General features: G+C 40.4%; 1 long non-coding RNA gene across 2 annotated transcripts; it reads right to left on the reverse strand.

Annotated features, from left to right (window-relative positions):
• Nucleotides 1-1,021: 1,021 nt before the first annotated feature.
• LOC124117712 lies at nt 1,022-7,487 on the reverse strand. Of its 2 annotated transcripts, none has more exons than XR_006858329.2 (5): nt 7,453-7,487; nt 6,192-6,275; nt 5,549-5,633; nt 3,692-3,922; nt 1,022-3,015 (listed from the first exon to the last, which is right to left on the reverse strand). It is a non-coding gene; the product is annotated as an uncharacterized LOC124117712 (long non-coding RNA). The 2 variants fall into 2 exon arrangements; XR_006858330.2 differs by lacking the exon at nt 7,453-7,487 and adding an exon at nt 6,812-6,905.
• Nucleotides 7,488-20,697: the final 13,210 nt, after the last annotated feature.

The following is a 20,697-nucleotide window of genomic DNA, read 5'->3' on the forward strand; positions in this document are numbered from 1 at the left end:
GGGAATTGCAAGGGACACCATGTTTCTAACTGATGCGTCACATTTGTGTCTCTCACGTTCAACCCTATCATACATTCAGACACATGTTTCAATAATTCGCACAACCCTGTGCATGATTAGTGAGACAAAAACGATGTCCGATTTAATACCCTATTGTGACTTGTACACGTACCATATGTTGAAGTGAATACTTGACTTGCCTTTGCATGTGTTTGTGACGGGTGCCGGTGGTGGGGCAGGATACGCTTACCTTTTCGCAAACACCTGGTATCATCACTAAAGCTATTTCATACTGATTTACAAACACATACGATTTAGTCGGAATTTTACAATCGCATGAATATTGAAAATAGTACATATTTATAATATTTATTATATTATTATTAATTCTATAAGTTTAGGTGAAATATTAAATTGATGGGTGTGACTTGACGATATGTATGCACGGGTCCTCTTTATAACCTCTATGATATTGTCGATGATGTAGTTTATCTGTCTGTATACATGTAAACAAAGTAATATTTGCGATTTTCGTTCGAGCAAAGTGTGTTTTACCATTCATACACCGTTAAACATGAGCTGTATTACCAAGTATGCCTGTAGATTTACAATCAGCCTTCACCTGTCTATGTCAACAGATTCCAATCGGACTTCTGGATTAGAATTGATCACAGCAACTTCAGTGGCGAGTAACGGATCAGGTGGTCAGGCTTGGTGATTTCGGGCGGTCGGGTAGCCTAGTGGTTAAATCGTTCGCTCGTCACGCCGAAGACCCGGGTTCGATTCCCGACACGGTTACAATGTGTGAAGCCCATTTCTGGTGTCCCCCGCCGAGATATTGCTGGAATATTGCTAAAAGCGGCGTAAAACCATACTCACTCACTCACTCACTTTCTGATTCCGTTGCTTGTGTGTCATCGTACCCCAACGCCGTGGCTCGTAGCTCATAACACTGTCACGGAGCCGTGCTCCAGAGACGAGGGTGTCATTAAACAAGAATAAAGTAATCATAAAAACGTGGTAATGGTTTCACAGGTTTAATCTGTTAATTGTAACAGTAAACGGCAATATAAAAAAAATCCAAAACTCAATTTAAACTGATAATGGTCAGACCAAATATACAAGCTGATTATCACATAATAGTAGCAAAAAGGACAGCAGCTAAATCAACACTTTTACAAGATGAGTAAGTCAATACCCGACAGAGATCTGCCCCATAACCACTTACTGACGGAACCGAGTTTCGACCTGACCAAACCAGTAGCAAGACGACCGTAAACGGACTTAATATGCCTGACGGCAAAGACACATAAATTTCGTCAATGGTTTGATACGAGTGCGCGGACGTCGTAGAGGACTACCTGTCCAGGTCGGCCAATGGAATGCAATAGCCTTGCGAGGTTACCAAATTTTGTTTCCTAACATAGAGAGTGAGTGAGTGAGTATGTTTTACGCCGCATTTATCAATATTCCAGCAATATCACGGCGGGGGACACCAGAAATGGGCTTCACACATTGTACCCATGTCGGGAATCGAACCCGGGTCTTCGGCGTGACGAGCGAACGCTTTAACCACTAGGCTACCCGACTGCCCCCCTAACATAGAGAAAATAGAAAACTAACTACTAAACCAATACGGAAGATGCTGATACCAAAACAATGCGCTGAACATAAGCTATCCAACGGTACAACTGACGATTTCAAAAACAGATATGTACAATTATTGAGGTGGCAAAAATGACCATAAATACATGGAAAATATCTATTAGTGCAAGAAAATAACGCTACTGCGTGAAAATGAAAGTTACTAAAACATTTTCCATACATGAATAAAGTAGCAAATATATATGAGATAACAAATATCAAATCAATACATTTCACCTCACCTCACCTCATCTGAATGTCCGGCCAAGTCATTCACCGGAGTTTGTTCAGTTGCATTACCTCTTAAGTGGTTAACATTTCATTCGAAAAGACAAAACTCAAAACTTTAAGATGAAAAGAAAAAATCATCTGTTACTAAAAATAATGACGTTGCGATGGAATCAGATTGTTGCCATACGTGACAAATAAGTGTCATGATAAGTGAGGAAGGACGGAAACAGCATACGGGTCAAACGAGCGCAACAAAACATCTCTGCTAACTTACTAACTAAAATTAACGTCGCATCGTCATTATTGAAGCCATAAAGCGACGAGAACTAACCAACTAACGAACTAATTAACGCATATGGTTCAGTTCAATTTTGCGCGTTTAAATATACAGGTAGCCTAGCTCTACATTCAAAACACAGTACATCATAAGTTGTAGCAGCATTAAGAGGGTTTTATGCGTCCCGGCCCGGGTTAGGTTTAATACCACGAGCCCACTGATCCTGCTATAACGAATGTATCTTACCGACATGTTTTAATATGATATTGTAAAATAATTCAAATAAATTCCAAATTCATAGAAAACGGCTGCTCGATTGAGCTGAGGTTAGCTTGCGCTATGTCATCAATTGGCTCGGAAAAAGCGTGTGACGTTTTGCTTTGAAGCGGGGTATAAGGGACTTATTTCATATTTCAGAAGTTCACGTGCAGCATTATTTGCTGACGGGGTATAAGAGATATATTTCCCCGCTGAGAATTTTATTCCCCTCCAAGGCGGGTTACACAGTATTGTATCAAGATCACGTGGACCAATCGGATATCATCATTCTGACATGGAGTATGATAAGTATGTTTATCGTATAATTAACTTTGTTAAAACTAAAAGTACAGCCCCGTGACAACGCACCACCTTGCTGAACTGAATTCAAGTGATTGAAAAAACGAATTATAATATCAGTGGTACTACAGAAAGTGCTAATGCTCGTTATTACACAAATTCTACTGCATTGGTACGAGAAGATAAGTTCATATTTTGTCCAGAGTGACGTAACTACCGAGAACGTAGCATATTGATCAGCAATTGGCAGGTGATGTGTGGAGCTTTCAAATAGTCGTCTTCTTAAGTCGTAAGTCATGGGCCACCTGAAATCATAAATTATATTCATTGGTTAAACATGCAGCTTAGGAAACAGAATACATACTGAACAAGGCTTGTTTTTATCTGTACATGAATCGCTTGAGAAAATGTATAAGTAATAGAATCTTCAATCAAAATACAAGTTGTTTGTATAAATGTTCACTAAAGTTCTGTCACCAATAACTCATGTCACTTAGTGATCCAGGGGGGCTAGGGTGGCCCAGTCGTCTAAGGCGCCGTGATTCGCTGTGCAGAGTTGCGTCCCTTGGGCACGCCAGAAACCTATGATTGTGGATTCGAATCCCGGATCGGCCCGATTATGTTTCTAGGTTTGTCAGCACCATACCCGTGCTCGTGGGTTTCATCGAAGTGGTAAACGTCTGAGGCCTGCATCACTTCGGGCTTTCCTCCCACATTAAACTGACACGCCGTGATATGACTGGAAAACCGTTAAAAGCGTCGTCATAACCAACTCACTCATTCACTCACTTAATTACCCTATTGGGATGATGGTTACGTCAAGTCAGGCGTTCCACTCGCACGAAGCTGACACGCCGCGATGTAACTGAAATATTGTTCAAGCAGCGTTCAACCAAACTCACACATATCCATCTGAACTACACAAAATGACAGTCAATTTCAAAGTCGATATATGGTTATTATGTCATCAACGACACCTACTTCATTCATATGTGGTTTTCGTTGTCTGGTACGTGTGAAGGATGCAGATGACTAAAATCAGAAGTAGATGGTTCACGGGCACCCCTGCAACAGCAGCAGAAGCAGTCAGTTTTCGAAGTGGCAAGTTGACGACGTCTCTGTCTACACACGACACGGCGGGAGCACCAGCAGCAGATACCTATCCCGAGGCCCACCAGAGGCATCAGTACGGCCCATACAACAACCCACAACCTGCAACGTAATTGCTATGTATAGAATAACTAAATATAAAATATAGTGTTGTTTTACAGAAAGAAAGCAAACCAAATGAAACATTGTCTTATCTATATTGTATTGCCATTAAACAATGATTTATATGGTACTCTTTATATATAAAAAAATATGTTAAGTTATGCAGGATTTGTTGTGGCCAATGTTAATTTTATGAAGTAATATTTTCCTTTGAATATGTGTCGTCGTGAAACGAGTAGATATATGTGTAATGACGAATACTATGTTAACTCGCGACACTATAAATTCACAGTAGGGTTTATTCTCTGAACACATTCGACCTGTTCCATTATGTTCGTATATGATAGGAATGGATTTTGCAATCATACCTGCCAGACATGCGTCCTTGTTGTATTATGGGTTCCTACAAGTTGATGACATATAACGACAGCTTGCTTAAAAGGTGACTCCGTGGTCTAGTGGTAGAGCGTCCGCCCGGAGAGCGGAAGGTCCGAGGTTCGATCCCCGGCTGCGTCATGCCAAAAGACGTTAAAAGATGGTACTTGTTGTCACCCTGTCTGTCGCTCGGCATTAAGGGGCTAAAACAAGGACTGGTCGGCTCAGAGTCAGTACACTGTGTCTGAGTGGGGTATTGTTGTTAAACTGCGGCATGGTATCTCAGTGGGCTAGCACTATAAATAGGCATCGGTCCGGACATCGATCGCTATAAGCAGCCACACACACACACGTGCATGCACGTCGCAATATAAGTGCAATAATCTTTGACGCGACGTTAAACCCAATTTCACCTCACCTCACCTTAAAAGGTGAGGTCGTGAAATGGACGAGTTCAAGATTACTGCATGAAAACGGCGATGCATGTCAGGCAGGGTAACAACAAGTACCATTTTTAACATCTTGGTTTGACGTGGCCAGGGGATTCAACCTCCGGGTAGAGACTCTATCCACTAGGCCACGGTGGCCAGACATTAGTCAGTACTGCCGCATGAAGTACATGTACTCAGTATGCTGTACGATAAATAACGAACACGCTTATAATGAACTGGCGGATATAACGAACTGTTTTTTGGGTCCCGGCCATTTGCTGTATATATGCTTATAACGAACTACGGTTATAACGAACTTAAATTTGTGGTCCCTTTGAGTTCGTTATAACGGTAAACAATTGTGATGACAAACGTAGAACTATACTAGGGGCGAAACAGGATTCCAACCCACAATCACAGGCTTCTGGCGTGCCCAAGGGACACTGTTTCCATATCTTCATCGCTAAGGGGTAAACTTTGTTCAAATCCACGCATGCCATATTGTAGAGGCTTCTCAAGCGGGTTTCAAAAGGAGGAGAATACGGCACCGACGGGATGTAGCTTGCCTGAGACAGTAATTCTTCGGATTCGTGGTCATGAGTATTGTAACACAGGTGAAACCGGATACTTATTCTATTTATCATGACCAGTATTCTTATGGCAATACATTATGTGGGGTGAAATCAATTTGAAGAATTATGAAAAAAGGATATCAGAATTAATCTGGTTTTAATATGTTGATTGCATAAAACAATATGCGCTCGCATCCTCAACAAAATCGCAATAAGTAATAAACAAGTGATAGTTATAGTGTTCTTACAATATAGGAGAAAATGAGCAATCCTTTACGCCGCAGTGAAACATGCAGTCTTTTGGCCCATCAGGGAATTGACACGTGACTGCTTCTGCAAAAGAGAGATATTTGTAACTCGACACATGAGCTTGATGGTGCCCGTTCCAATTGTGTTTCTAGATTTGTTAGGACCTGAAAGTCTAAGACCTGCATCACTTTGGGTTTCCAATATAAAACAGTCGTGACATGATGTCGCTGAAATACTGTTCAAATGTCACTCACTCACTCAAAAGTGTATTTCTAGTATCTTTATCTGTAACAAAGGTGATGGTGTCAATGAGGTAGCCCTTACGCCACTTTTAACAATATACCAGCAATATAACGACAGGGGGACACCAGAAATGGACTTCACACATTGTAACCATGTCGGGAATCGAACCCAGGCCTTCTGCGTGAACCGCTTGGCTACTCCCTGTGACAAACATCTCACAAGTAGCACACATTCTATGTATGGCCTTATTGACACAGAAAGTAGGATTATTGTCTAAAAATATCGTAACTGTCCAAAATAGTAAACTCTGTAGTTGAATCCACATGATATATTTTGTATATCTAAATGTAGTCAAAACATATCTATGGAAGAAAATAGTGATTATGTAAACTAACCTACCTGTCCCTATTCCCATCTGAATCAGGAGAAGGCATTGGGCATAGTTCATGAAGAAAGCCATGTCTTAGACGGTACAAGGTCAACCTGGAACACATCGAAATCAGACATAAGGGCAACGGGCATTTGCCTTTACCCTACAGAAATACTTCACAACGAAGAGTGAAAATAGATGTCCGGTATACTATATGTCTGCATTGCCCATGAATGCCAAAACAAAATATGGAAAACACAAATAGCATAGATATTGTCTCACCAGTGTCATGAAAGATATTACGCGTAATGTTATTTACAAATAACCTCTAAATTGCCAAAGCAAATAGAAAATTTAATATTTACTGCATTTGTGTGTGTGTTTGTTTGTTGTTTAACATCATACTCAACAACAGTCCAGCTACATGACCATTGCTGGATCTCGAATGATGTCGTGCGAAATCAACGTATTGTGCCTTTTGAAGGCCGGGTGGCCGAAAGCTAGACTGTTTATGTTTATGTATTTATCTGAATTCCCCCATGGGAATGAACACACGAGAAGATTTACTGTAACATACAAAAACACGGGAAACATATACAGATTTGCTTATAGTGTACTCTCATGTAAGGCAAACATATAGCAAACATACCGTTAGTTCGAGGCTGATCTTGCATATTTCCCGTTACCGATTGCCTTATATATACATAGACAGTGACAATAGTTGTTCTGAAAATAACATTGTGCTGGTAGTCAGCATATTATGTAATACCAAAGCGCGTGCGTATGTACTGCGGGAACAAGTTACAATACAAGCTCCTCACAACGATAGCCCGTTCGCGTAGCTCTCTATACTATATACCGAGAGTGTAACGAAGGTGTCACGCGCTTGGAAGGAGCTTGTTACACGAGCAATCATTGGAAGCTCTCAACATCGCTTGACTTTATTCAACGACGTTGCGTGAGATGATAGATCACTGGCGAGGAGCTTATGCACTCCAATGACCCCAACGACCCGGTTGCTAGGCTTACGTCACATGGCATTGTGTCGACGGCGGATCTGGCAACAGAATTCCACAGATCACGTCACGTCTGTGGATCGTGTAGGTGTCTGCCTATTCATACACGACGGTTCTGCATGGCAAGTATTACATATAATACGCTTTCGCTCGTCAAATACCAGAACTATTCACTCGTTTCATAAAATTGGAATTACACGTGAGCTCGTTTAGTATTCTATATATCTATTCCTTTAAAAGTGATCCATCATTGTCTCAATAGACAATTTCTTACCTGCGATGACGACTTTACTGTGTCTGCTCCTTTGGGTATATTGGTTGTCGAACGACATGGTATATTTAGATTGCCACATCATTGTTATTGATAACCAGTGACAAATTACCTTGGGCAATATATAACGTGTCGTCAGCTTTTTACCCACAATTTGAAGGTATTCAACACCCATATTGTTTTTTATAGACCCGTGCTTTTTCTCAGAACTTTAGATAAATAATTAATAACAGCAATGAACTCACATAACGATCAATACAATGAGAGCGTTTGTTTACTTGTCACTTCTTTAACCATATATTCCTAAACAATATATATGCCACGTTAAAAAACTAAATCAATATCAAATTAATTATTAAATTAAAAAATATGTTTGTTACATTTTACTTCCAAACACACTTAATTGGACACCACGGTCGCTCAAAAACGTTTAACTGGAATAGTTATTGAAACACAACCACTGCGTCCGATATGTGAATTATTAAAACCCAAAACCACCTGTGTGTGACTCAAGTGCCTCGTGATGTGGTGTTTGTCTGTTGTCTCCCGAAGTCAGGACATGATGACACGCAATCAACCAAGACTCTGATTCTAGCCTGTCGATCCATTTAGTGGCCTCTTACAAGGTGAGGTGAGGTGAGGTGAGGTGTAACGTCGCATTAAGACATATTTCACGTAGTGTGCAATTGCTGAGGTCACTTATTATTACTTTCCGTTGTGTGCATTCGGATTAATTAATGCTGGTTTTACACTTACTGCGGTGTACACTCGTCACTCCAAGATCAATATATAGAAAGGTTAAGGTGACACAGATGGAATTCCTGAGGCATCGATTAATACGTTGATGATATTGTGATGTGAGCAGTACAATATAACAATGAAAAATTATTAAACATTGATTTAACCATATCGTTTTGAAGATATTACTATTATTGAACTTTTTCGTATTACACCCAGGATCTTTCATGGCTACATCTACATTATCAAGGCACTCATGAAGAGCAACCTCCACGGCATTACTGGGTAACGCTAATAGCTCTTCTCCCGTGTGGACCCGGGATAGAATGTGTCCACAACACCCCATTGCTTGTCTTATGAGGCGACAAATTTGGCCAACCTGTTTGCAGTGGGTTGCGCTCATGTGTCGGTGGAGGAAGGGATTGTGGTGGTTGAGGGCACTGGTTCCAGGAACCGGTGTTCCTTTTGCCCAACACACCACTTCTATATTATCAAGGCACTCGTGAAGAGCAACCTCCCCGTGTTGAGTGCTTGGTAACGCTAATAGCTCTTCCCCCGTGTGGACCCGGGGTAGAATGTGTCATCAGCACCGCATTGCTGGTCGAAAAAGGCGACCGAATTGGGCAACCTGTTTGCCATGGGTTGAGCCCCTGTGTCGGTGGAGGACGGGATTCTGGTGGTTGAGGGCACTGGAGCCAGGAACCGACCCAACGCACCACTTCGACCCTTACTTCACCTAGGTGGTAGGATGGGCCCGATTCTATCAATCGGCTGGTCACGCCATGCCTTGTGCATGGAATACTTGTATTTCGAAATATCAAAAAATATAAATCGTTTATCATAGTGATTAACGGTAATGATGCAAATTTAAATTTTGACTAGAGTCCTATGCCAGAAGGCGGTGGCCCAATTTGGTGATACGGACCGGTGAATTCTGTGTTTCCTAAGAAAAATGTCATGGGCCGAATCAGCCTGACGTTTCTTCTTTTAGATTTCGTAGCTATTCATGTCTCTATTTTTGGAGTATACCATACTCGTAGCCCTGGTGTTGCAATCTGGCTTCCACTGCAACATCGTCCTCGTTGACACTCGATGGCGGGTGGGGAGCTAGGATGCTGTACCTTCTTATCATAACATGGTTCAAAACTCACACTCTGGTTCTTTGAAAGCAAGTGAGAGAAGACATCTTTCTTCAAGATTCTTGGCCAAGGTTTATGGTTATTGAAACGGCAGATGGTAGATCCTTAAAACTCAATCCGTTTGCTGTCTCCAAAGGCATCGGAGGTGCCTGCAGAGAAGTTAAGAATGGTTTACTTTTAGTGGATTGCGTCAAGAGGCAGCAATCAGTCACTCAGGTTGTTGTCTCAGTACACAAGACACTGAATACTTGTAGAGGCATCGTTAGAGACTGGTCACGCTGTCTTTCTCTTATGTCATGAGAAGAAATTGTTGATGAGTTGAGAGACCAAGGAGTAACCTCTTTAAAACGCTTTACAACTAAGCATGATTAAAAAAATATAAACACAAACACTTATCGTTTCACTTTTGGAATGCCTACCCTCCCAAAATCCTGTAACATCGGAGTCGACATATATGTACCAAATCCTCTCCGATGTTATAATTGCCAAAAGTTTGGACATGGTGCCAGGCCTTGCACTATCAAGTCAAGATGTTCACGCTGCAGTGGAGCCCATGGCAGCTCAGATTGTACAAATGACATCAAATGCGCCAACTGCAGTGGTGACCATATGGCATCATCTAATGTGTGTCCAAATTTTGAATATGAATCAAAAGTCCTAAGTGCACAAATAACATTTCATACTTTGAAGAAAAGAAATTAGTTCCTTCAATTTCAAAACCTGCTACTGGTCCCTCATATTCAGCTGCAGCTGCTTCTTCTGCTCTGGCGTCTGTTGCCAAGCCTACCTTAGTCTCAGCTTCATGCCAAACAACGATATCTTGGGTCAATGAAGCACAGATAACCTTGGATCAAAGTGCTCCAGTACCACATGAATCTAGACGTTCATCAGGCTCCTAGCTATAGACTGTGGAACCACAAGCAGAAACTCAACCAGAGCCAACACGTGCTCTTGATTCGTCTCAGGACATAGTCCAGATTAGCGCCCACCTCACACAATAGGAGAAGAAAAGGTTGAGAATAAAGACCTGAGTGCTTCAACATTTGGAGGTTCCTTCTACTTTGGAAGCAACTCCTGTGACGGTCCAAAATTCGATTGAACCCCTTGACATGGAGGTCACGCCTTCACACTTAGTGCATGAGAATGGCGCTTCTACTCGCTCACGTTCCCCGGTTGAACCTCCATGAGCAGGTCTCTTAATTTAATACAATGGAATTGCAGAGGACTTCGGAACAATTTTAGTGATCTACAATTATTATCACAGGATTTCCAACCATCAGCTTTTAGTTTACAAGAGACATATCTGAAAAAATACCGATTAATTTGATCTTCGTCAGTACAATTCTTATCATTTAATTTCACCTCCAGGCGATAAAGCCACTTGTGGTGCTTCTATTTAGGTAAGGCAGGGTGTCATCCATACCCCAGTCTCTCTTAAAAGCAACCTTCAAGCTGTTGCAGTTCTACTTTCTTTGCACATAACCTTCATACTTTGCTCCTTATACATTTCCCCGTCAACCGCCATTCAGCAGTCTGATCTTCAAAATTTGTTTGACCAGCTACCTCAGCTTTGTGCATCATGGGCGATCTAAATGAGCATAACCCTTTAAGGGGGGAAGTGCTGGTGCCAATCCAAAAGGGAAACTCCTTGAAGACTTCATTTTGAATAATAATTTATGTATCTTTAATGACGGTTCCTTCACATATTTACATCTCGCTACGGGAACTTATTCTGCACTTGATCTGTCACTTACAGATTCAAACATTTATAACGAATCTGAATGGTCGGTCCATGATGACCTTTGTGGAAGTGACCATTTTCCCACATTTTTTGCAGCTATTAACCCAACTGATAATCCACCTGCCACAAGGTGGCCAAGTGGCCATTATTTCAAATACTTTGTTCTGACAAACTGAAATCTGACTTTTATATAAATGTCCCTGATCCTATTCAGGTGTTCACGGACAAACTGAATGATATCGCTGATATGACTATTCCTAAGTCCTCTGCTAAGCCACATATTCGTAAACCATGGTTTACTGATGATTGCAAACAGGCTAGGAAGTGTAGGAAAAAAGCTGAAAAATATTTTTCGCCGCCATCCTACAGTTCACAATTAAAATACTGTGAAGATAAATAGTGCCAAGGCTCGACGTATGTTTAAGCAAAATCGGCGACAGTCTTGGAAGAACTTTGTATCAAAGATTAATTCCCGTACGCCTATGTCAAAGGTGTGGAACATGATACAAAAAATCAAAGGGAAAGGTTCAAATTCTGGTGTTCATCATCTTAAAAATGATCATAGTAAACTGATAAAGCTGACATTGTAAATAAATTGGTTGAACCTTTAGCTAAACATTCTTCATCATCCAATTATGGTCCCAAATTTCGGAAGCATAAACATCAACAAGAAAAGAAAACTATTAACTTTAATTCTGATAATGATGAAGACTACGATTAAGTTTTTTTCACAACATGAGCTCATTACTGCCCTGGCGCAAGCCCTTGATACCACAACAGGAGCTGATAATATTCACTATCAGGTCCTCAAACATTTACCCAATCCATGTCTTGAAACGCTTCATTATATTTTTGATGATATTTGGACCACAGGACACTTCCCTTCTTCGTGGCAAAATGCCATTGTTATCCCCATACCAAAACCTGGTCTGGATCATACCAATCCATCTAACTATCGACCTATTTCATTAACTTGCGTTTGTAAAACCATGTAACGCATGGTCAATAATCAACTAGTATGTTTTTTAGAAATTAATAATCTTAATTTAAGCTTATTACCAATATTCAGTGTGGTTTCCTCAAATATCGCAGTACTATTGACGATCTGGTTCGTTAGAATCATTCATTAAAGATTCCATTGAAAATAACCAGCATGCGGTATCGATCTTTTTCGATCTTGAAAAAGCTTATGATACAACATGGAAACATGGTATGTTAAAAGATTTACATGACTTTGGTTTGAGAGGCCGTTTGCCTCATTTTAGATCACAGTTTTTAACTGACAGACAATTTCAAGTTCGTGTTGGATCAACCCTGTCTGATCATTATATTCAGGATCAGGGGGTTTCACAAGGCAGTATTTTGTCTGTTACCTTGTTCAGTATAAAAATAAATAGTCTATCAACAGTATTAAATGACTCAATTGATGGGTCATTGTTTGTGGATGATTTTAATATCTCATGTCGTGGTAAAAAATGCATACCATTGAACGCCAATTACAGTTGTGTCTTAATAAAATTTATGAAAGGTGTCTTGAGAAGTTCTCACAGACCAAGACCAATTGTATACATTACTGTCGGAAATATCAACCTCATAAAGACCCAGAGCTCTTTTTAGACAACACTCCAATTAAGGATGTAAAAGAAGCCACATTTTTGTGATTAATTTTCGACCACCATTTGACATTTTTGCCACACATAAAATATCTAAAGACAAAATGCCTGAAGGCCCTAGACTTGTTGAAAGTCGTCTCAATCTCAAAGTGGGGAGGAGATCAAACAACCCTCCTTCACATATATAGATCATTAATCCGCTCCAAATTGGACTATGGCTCCATCGTGTATGCTGGAACTTGCAAAAGTAATTTAAAAAGGCTAGATTCAATTCACAATCAAGGACCAAGACTATGCCTTGGTACTTTTAGACAGCCTTCTCCTGTTGACAGCCTTTATGTCGGAGCTGATGAACCTCCTTGAAAAAACGCAGTATTAAATCGTCTCTTCAATATCTTACTAAATTACACACCAATCCTTCTAATGCTGCCTATGACTCCGTTTTTTCCCCTATATGAAGAAATGCTTCAGAGAAAACCAAAGCTGGTTCCACCACTTGGAATTAGGATGAAATCACATATGTTTGCTGCAAATATAAATCTAGATATTATCTCTCCATATCGGCTCTTGTCTACTCCTCCCTGGCAGCTGGTGAGGCCCGAAGTTGACGTCTCCCTAACCTGTGTTATTAAATCTGACACTAATGAACTAATCTATCAACAGAAATATGTTCAATTAAGAAATAAATATGACACTGACCGTTCAATCTTTATTGGTGGATCCAAGGAGTGAGTGAGTGAGTTAATATTTAAAATCACATCGGCAATATTTAAGCCATATAGTGACTATATCAAAATATACAATACATCAATTTAGAATATAAACCTGTCGACAAAGGACAGCAAAAGTACTAGATTATCACAGATGTCGGTTTAAAACTAGTTTAAAACTAGTAAATGACCACAAAACTTCACAATTAATACAATACAATACAATACAATACAATTGGGCTATATATCACCAGCAACCGAAAGGTAGGCCACCATACTGGGGACCATGGGGACTTACAGTACCTTTGCTACCTGCATGGACCCCGGCAGGATTTACACCATCCCTTCAGTTACTGGTGATTATGGAGAAGTTTAGCCAAAATTAAAACAAACAAATATTCTACGATTAAAAACCTGGTATATATAAATTACTTTGAATGAAGTGGGTTTACGCACCCTCTCTGGGGGGACAATAATTTTACGCTACTTCAACCCCCATCAAGGGTACAACCACTAACAATCTCAGTTGATAATCATATACTACCAATTTATAACATATATATAACTTTATACATCAAAATATATTAATCAATTCAATTTCTTTGAAAAATCCAAGAATTAAATGAGAGTTTAGGTTAAAAAGATCCCTGAGTGATGAAACGTTGAAATATTGATCCCTTGTGATGGCAAAATCAATACAGTCAAGCAGGACATGCTTGACCGTGATTCTCTCATCACAAGGGATGCAAAACGGAGGATCCTCACCTTTCAATAAATACTCGTGGGTGTATCGGGAATGGCCAATACGACATCGTCTTAGAATGACCTCTTCAAATCTGGACTGACAGCCCAGGTAGGTGTAACCTATAGTTGGTTTAATTTCATGTAACTTATTGATACCTACTTGGGTGTCCCACTTCATTTGCATCAGATCTCTGATGTAATACTAGTATCTAATAGCAGGCTTATAATCACTATAAGGGATTAGAAGTGGTGTCACAGATTTTTTGAATGCTGCCTTTGCAGCAACATCGGCCATTGTGTTACCAATAATACCAACATGGCTTGGTAACCAACAAAAGACGATGTCATATTGGCCAGTAGCAAGATCATTATGTAATTCTATTATTTCAAGTAAAAGTGGATGATCATAGGAAATATTCTTAATAGCCTGAAGACAGGAAAGATAATCAGAAAATATGATCAACTGTTTAAGTTTAGATTGTGTATGTATATATTGGAGAGCTGTTAAAATTGCCTTAGATTCTGCAGTGAAATTGAACTGGCGTTGGTATTCTTGATGATATGGTGTTGGATCCAATGACAGTGGCACTAGCAACTGCATCCCCATCCTTTGGATCCAAGGACGGTGGCAAAGTAACATGTGCCACTGTCGTTGGATCAAACATTTATCATCTAGAATACCAGACAATTTTCACTGCTGAGGCCAATGTTATCCTTACAGCCTTGGTACACATTCAAAGACAGTCTGCATATAAACAATTAATCATCTTTTTGATTCTTTATATTGTCTTCAGGCACTGAAAAAGGTCTCTTCTAATCATCCAATTATTTTAATTATTTTAAAACTTTACAATGATCTTTCAACTGGCCAATACGACATCGTCTTTTGTTGGTTACCCAGTCATATGGGCATAAAAAGCAACACAATGGCTGATGCTGTAGCTAAAGCAGTACTCAACAAATCTGTGACACCACTTCTAATTCCAGTGATTATAAACCTGTGATCAGATGTTACATTAGGGATCTTATGCAAAGATGTGGGACATCCAAGTAGGTATCAATAAATTACATCAAATTAAGCCAACTATCGTTTACACCTACATGGGTTGTCAGTCCAGATTTGAAGAGGTCATTTTACGACGATGTCGTATTGGCCATTCAAGATACACACACCAATATCTCTTAAAAGGTGAGGACCCTCCGTTTTGTATCCCTTGTGAAGAGAGAATCACAGTCAAGCACGAACTGTTTGACTGTATTGATTTATCCATTACAAGGGATAAGTATTTCAAAGTTTCATCCATCAAGGATCTTTTTAATGAAATAAGTGCTCATTTACTCATCGGTTTTCTAAAAGAAATAGAGTTAATAGATAAATGTTGATTTTAATATATATATTATGAAGTAAGTGATCTTTAATTTTGTAGAATGAATACATAACTGAGATAGTTCGTGGCTGTGTCTTCACAGGTGGAACCATTGAAAGTACCTTTTCATCTCTCAAAATAATGATTTTTATCGTAGTATTTTTGTTGATTTTAACTGTTTGGCAATTCTTTCTGTTCATCGCCAGTAGCCAGAGAGAGGGTGTAAATCCTGCTGGGGTAGCATGTAGGTAGCAGAAGTACCATAAGTCCCCATGGTCCCTAGTATGGTGGCCTAACTTTGGTGGCCTAACTTTGGTTGCTGTTACCCCGTTTTTATAATGTGTCGTCTGTTATAATCTGATCATTTTACATTTATACAATTTTACAGTTTTACAATTATAATCTGTGATACATTGCTAGTTGTTGTACTGTCCTTCGACGACAGGTGTTTACAAATAATAAAAATGATTAACTTGCTCAAGTCTCGATATGGCTGAACTAGTGCCGATGTGACTTTGTATATTAACTCACTCACTCATATTTTATGGTTATAAACTAGTTTTAAACTTATATCTGTGATAGTCTAGTTGTTTTACTGCCCTACGTTTACAGAGTTTTATACAGTTTACATATATATAGTTAAAGTCAAATTTTGTTTCGTCACGGTATGGCTGAAATATTGCCGATGTGACGTTGAATATTAAATCACTCACTTAACTCACTAGGGGGCACGGGTGGCCCAGTCGTCTAAGGCGCCGCGATTCGCTGTGCAGAGTTGCTTCCCTTTGACACGCCAGAAACCTATGATTGTGGGTTCGAATCCCGGTTCGCCCCGATTATGTTTCTAGGTTTGTCAGCACCATACCCGTGCTCGTGGGTTTCACGGAAGTGGTAAACGTCTGAGACCTGCATCACTTTGGGCTTTCCTCCCACATTAAGCTGACACGCCGTGATATAACTGGAGTAATGTTAAAAGCGGCGTTTAACCCAACTCACTCACTCACTCACTTAACTCACTACATTATCGTCTTGATCTCACGGATGGTGACCCGTGAAGATCCGCCGTCATATAGCTGGAATATTGCTGAGTGCGGCGTTAAACAATAAACAAACAAATCACTAATGCATATGGTGGTGGTGAAACATCCAGTACACAATTCAATGACGTTCACATGCACGGTACATACATGAAGAAGAAGTTAGTGCAGACAAAGGGGAGGTGTGATTGCTAAGCTCGAAGTGACTCAGGGTGCAGAAAAACACATAGTCACACACCCATGCATATTCTCTGGCATAAAATCACACGGACGAAATTCTGAACTGTAACCATGAGAGGCCGTGAGAAACACCTGGTTGTATTCACCAACTCAAGTACATGTCATCGATCCCAATTGCGTGGATCGATGCGCATGATGTCAATAACTGGATTTTCTGGTCCAGACTCGATTATTTATAAGACCGTCGTCATATAGCTGGAATATTTCTGAGTGCGGCGTTAAACGAACAAACAAACAGTACAGCAGTGTCTCTCTGTATGTCGACGCAATATAATATGCCACCAGCTGACTTCTGGAATACGCTATAAATACACGTTACGCTCTGTATTCAACTCGGGTAAAATCCATTCATTGCTGATGTGAATTTGATGATTGTTCAAGTACAAAAGGGAAATATATTTTCTGCATGTGCACACTACGTATGACGTATTGTGTAGGTTGGTGTCTGGTGCAGTTGTTAGGCTTTCAGGAATGTTATTGTCACCGATAAGGTAAGGGGCGGTCGGGTAGCCTAGTGGTTAAAGCGTTCGCCCGTCACGCCGAAGACCCGGGTTCGATTCCCGACATGGGTACAATGTGTGAAGCCCATTTCTTGTGTCCCCCGCCGTGATATTGCTGGAATATTGCTAAAAGCGGCGTAAAACCATACTCACTCTCACTCAAACATGGTAAATGTGGGCAAATCGTATTCAAACTATTATGATCGTTGTACGCTTTGAAATGGTCAACTATTGGCAAATGTTGAATCACATGTTTATCTGTATAAAGACCACACTGCATACATGATACACGACCCGTGAAGATCCGGGGTAGAATAGGTCTTCAGCAACCCATGCTTGCCGTAAAAGACGACTACATGTATGCTAGGCGACTAACTCGCTGACTTGTTTAATGTCATCGTATCCCAACTGCATACATCGAAGTTCATGATGTCAATAATTGTGTTTTTCTGGTCCAGACTCGATTATTTACAGACCGCCTTCATATAGCTGGAATATTGCTGATTGCGGCGTTAAACATCTAACAAACAGAACTTTGAGGACTTCACAACAAGCACTATGACGAGGTATGCCTATCTTGCAATCAACCTGAATCAGTGAGGGTCATAAGTCATATCACCCAGAAAAGAAACTGTACGCGGGAAGAAGTTCTACATACAAATGATCCTTATACCTTGTGAGAAACTGGTGGGGTCAATGTCTGCAGTGAGAGTCTTGATAATTGTATCACCCTGACCTCAACCCTGACCCTGAATATAAATATACATAGTATTTAACACGTCCCATTTTAATTCTGGAAATTCGTTTGTCCAGAAACTCCACATGCTGTGGCCAGTCTCGGTCAAAGGTATTTACAAAAATCAACATGCTGTTTTCATGGGTACATACATGTTTCGAAAACTCAAAACTTTGTCGCCCATCCTTGGAATATTTTATACAGCATGATGACAAAAAAATGATCATGGAGTGCTGTTTATTCACATGGCAATGTTACAAGTATACACTAATCCATACACATTGTGAAAACACTCTACACAATGTGTCATGCCAATCGAAGATTAATTCACCCAAACGCAGACCCACACTGATACACAGTTTTCAACGAATATCGTCAAATACATTCAAATACATATGTTCAGTTTCCAATAGATATAAACCACAAGTTGTGGCATAATAAATCCCTTATTTTGGAGCTACACTGCGCCGGCATCAGGCAAAAACTCACATAAGATATGCGTACCCTACTCACACACATGAGTCCAACAGAGGCGGCCTCTTAAACACTAAAAGCAACAACAACAACAACAACAACACTTAAAAAAAATGAAAAAGAGAGTCTTTACTCATCTGTACAGCACTATTAAACACTTTATTCAATAAATGCAGAGTAGGATGCGTGTAAAAGGTGTACCCAGAATTCTTTTAAGCGTTAAATATACTGAACAACAAAAGTTCCTGTGACATTGAATAAGATTTAATGCAAAGTTATGTCTTTTACCAAATCTGAAACAATTTCGGTTTGCAACAGATAAAAGACTCCTGTAAGTGTTGAAATGGTTTAATTTGCCATATTGACTTCAGAAAATGCGTGACTTCATAAAAAAAACCATGAACATGCCAAAATGTCAATTTACAAATCAATAGCGTGTGTGTCCACCTCTGGTTGCGATGCAAGCAACACATCTTCGTCTCATTGAATGGACCAGGCGTCGCACAAAGTCCTCCGGGATATCTGTCGAAGGCGCCGATCCATCTCATCCCACATGTGCTCGATTGGTGAGAGATCAGGGAAGCAAGCCGGCCAGGGGATGACATTCACGTTGTTTTGTTGAAGAGAATCCTGAACAAGTCGAGCAATATGAGGCCGGGCGTTGTCATGTTGAAAGGCAATGCCTGGGCCATGACGACGCAAAAACGGTAGAACAACAGGGCCGATGATCTCGTCGCGGTAGCGCTGTCCATTGAGATTTCCCTCTACCAATATCAAACGGGTTCTCTGTCTTGCTGTAATCCCACCCCATACCATAACGCTGCCGCCCCCGAACCGATCTTCTTCCATGACACAATGATTGGCGTAACGTTCACCTCGACGTCGGTACACTCGAATCCGTCCATCACTGTAGCTGAGGTGAAAACGAGACTCGTCAGTGAATAGAAATTGTCCCAAATGCATGGCCGTCCAGCGTAGACGCTGTCTGCAACACTGTAGACGTGCTTGACGATGGTTTCCTGTCAAAATGGGACGTCTGGCGGGTCTTCTGGCGACAATCCCTGCACATCTGAGGCGGCGACGTACGGTTTGTGAGGATATTCGTCGAAGGCCAGGGATGCTTCTTGCAGTCACTGTTGCTGGCTGGAATCGATTTCTTAGGTGTGTTGTTCGAATCCATTTGTCTTGTCCATTATTGCTTACGCGTGGCCTGCCACTCCGAGGATGGTCTCTGACTGCATTCGTCTATTGCCAACGTTGCCATAAACACCAATTGGTGTTTCTGTGGACGTTAAATTGTCTTGCAACATCACGTTGACTCGATCCTCTTCAAGCATATAATGCTACTTCAACACTTTATCACATACTTAGCAGTTGAATATTCTGTATAATTGAAATTAATCCTCTATTAGTTTACAGTGACGATTCTTGCAGGCTATATAATGCAGGCACGGCATCATTCAATCTTTATCTTTCGCACTTTCTTATAAAGGCATAATGATCGATAATCTCTTGTGTTGCAGTGTGGAATGTTAATTTATTGTGACTAAGGCTAATCCCTTTCTCCAGACATTAATTGATCACTCACCAACAACTGACAAGGGATTAATCCTCGTTAAGGCAGTACTAAGTGATACAGTATACTGCAGGTTAACTAGACTAATTAACTAATAAAGGGTTAAATGAGATTGTTTACTTAGAGGGTGATGTAATCCGTTTGATGTCGAATTACAAAGAGTGAATCTTCAAAAAGGGTAAGCATACCCAACACTACCGGTAGCACCTGCCATTCACAAATAGTGTTGTTCTAATACACTAATCATGCTTTAACACTGACACGTTGCTTAAGGGTTATCGGAATAAATTTGAATTTGATTTTCACATATTTTCCTCCTTTGCTCATGAGCATATACATGGATATACATTCATATGCATTATAAATTTGAAATGCAATTGTAAATAAAGTTGTTTGTCTTCAGAAGAGTCGTAACCGAGTCCTCGGGATACGCCATCGCGACCTTCCCGTCCAAAAGAAACGGAGGTACGAGGACGCATTAAAGATAGCTCAGTTGATGTCCTCCGAGGAAAGTAACTATGACGAAGACGGCATAACGATTTTTTACAGTACGACCAAAGAACTGCGAGTCGACGGAACTGCTGATGCCGAAGAGGCTCACAGATGAGACATACACGAAGCTGGACAGTACAG

Source organism: Haliotis rufescens, unplaced genomic scaffold (assembly GCF_023055435.1).
Source record: "Haliotis rufescens isolate VD_foot unplaced genomic scaffold, xgHalRufe1.0.p SCAF_16, whole genome shotgun sequence".
Taxonomy (NCBI): Eukaryota; Metazoa; Mollusca; class Gastropoda; order Lepetellida; family Haliotidae; genus Haliotis; species Haliotis rufescens.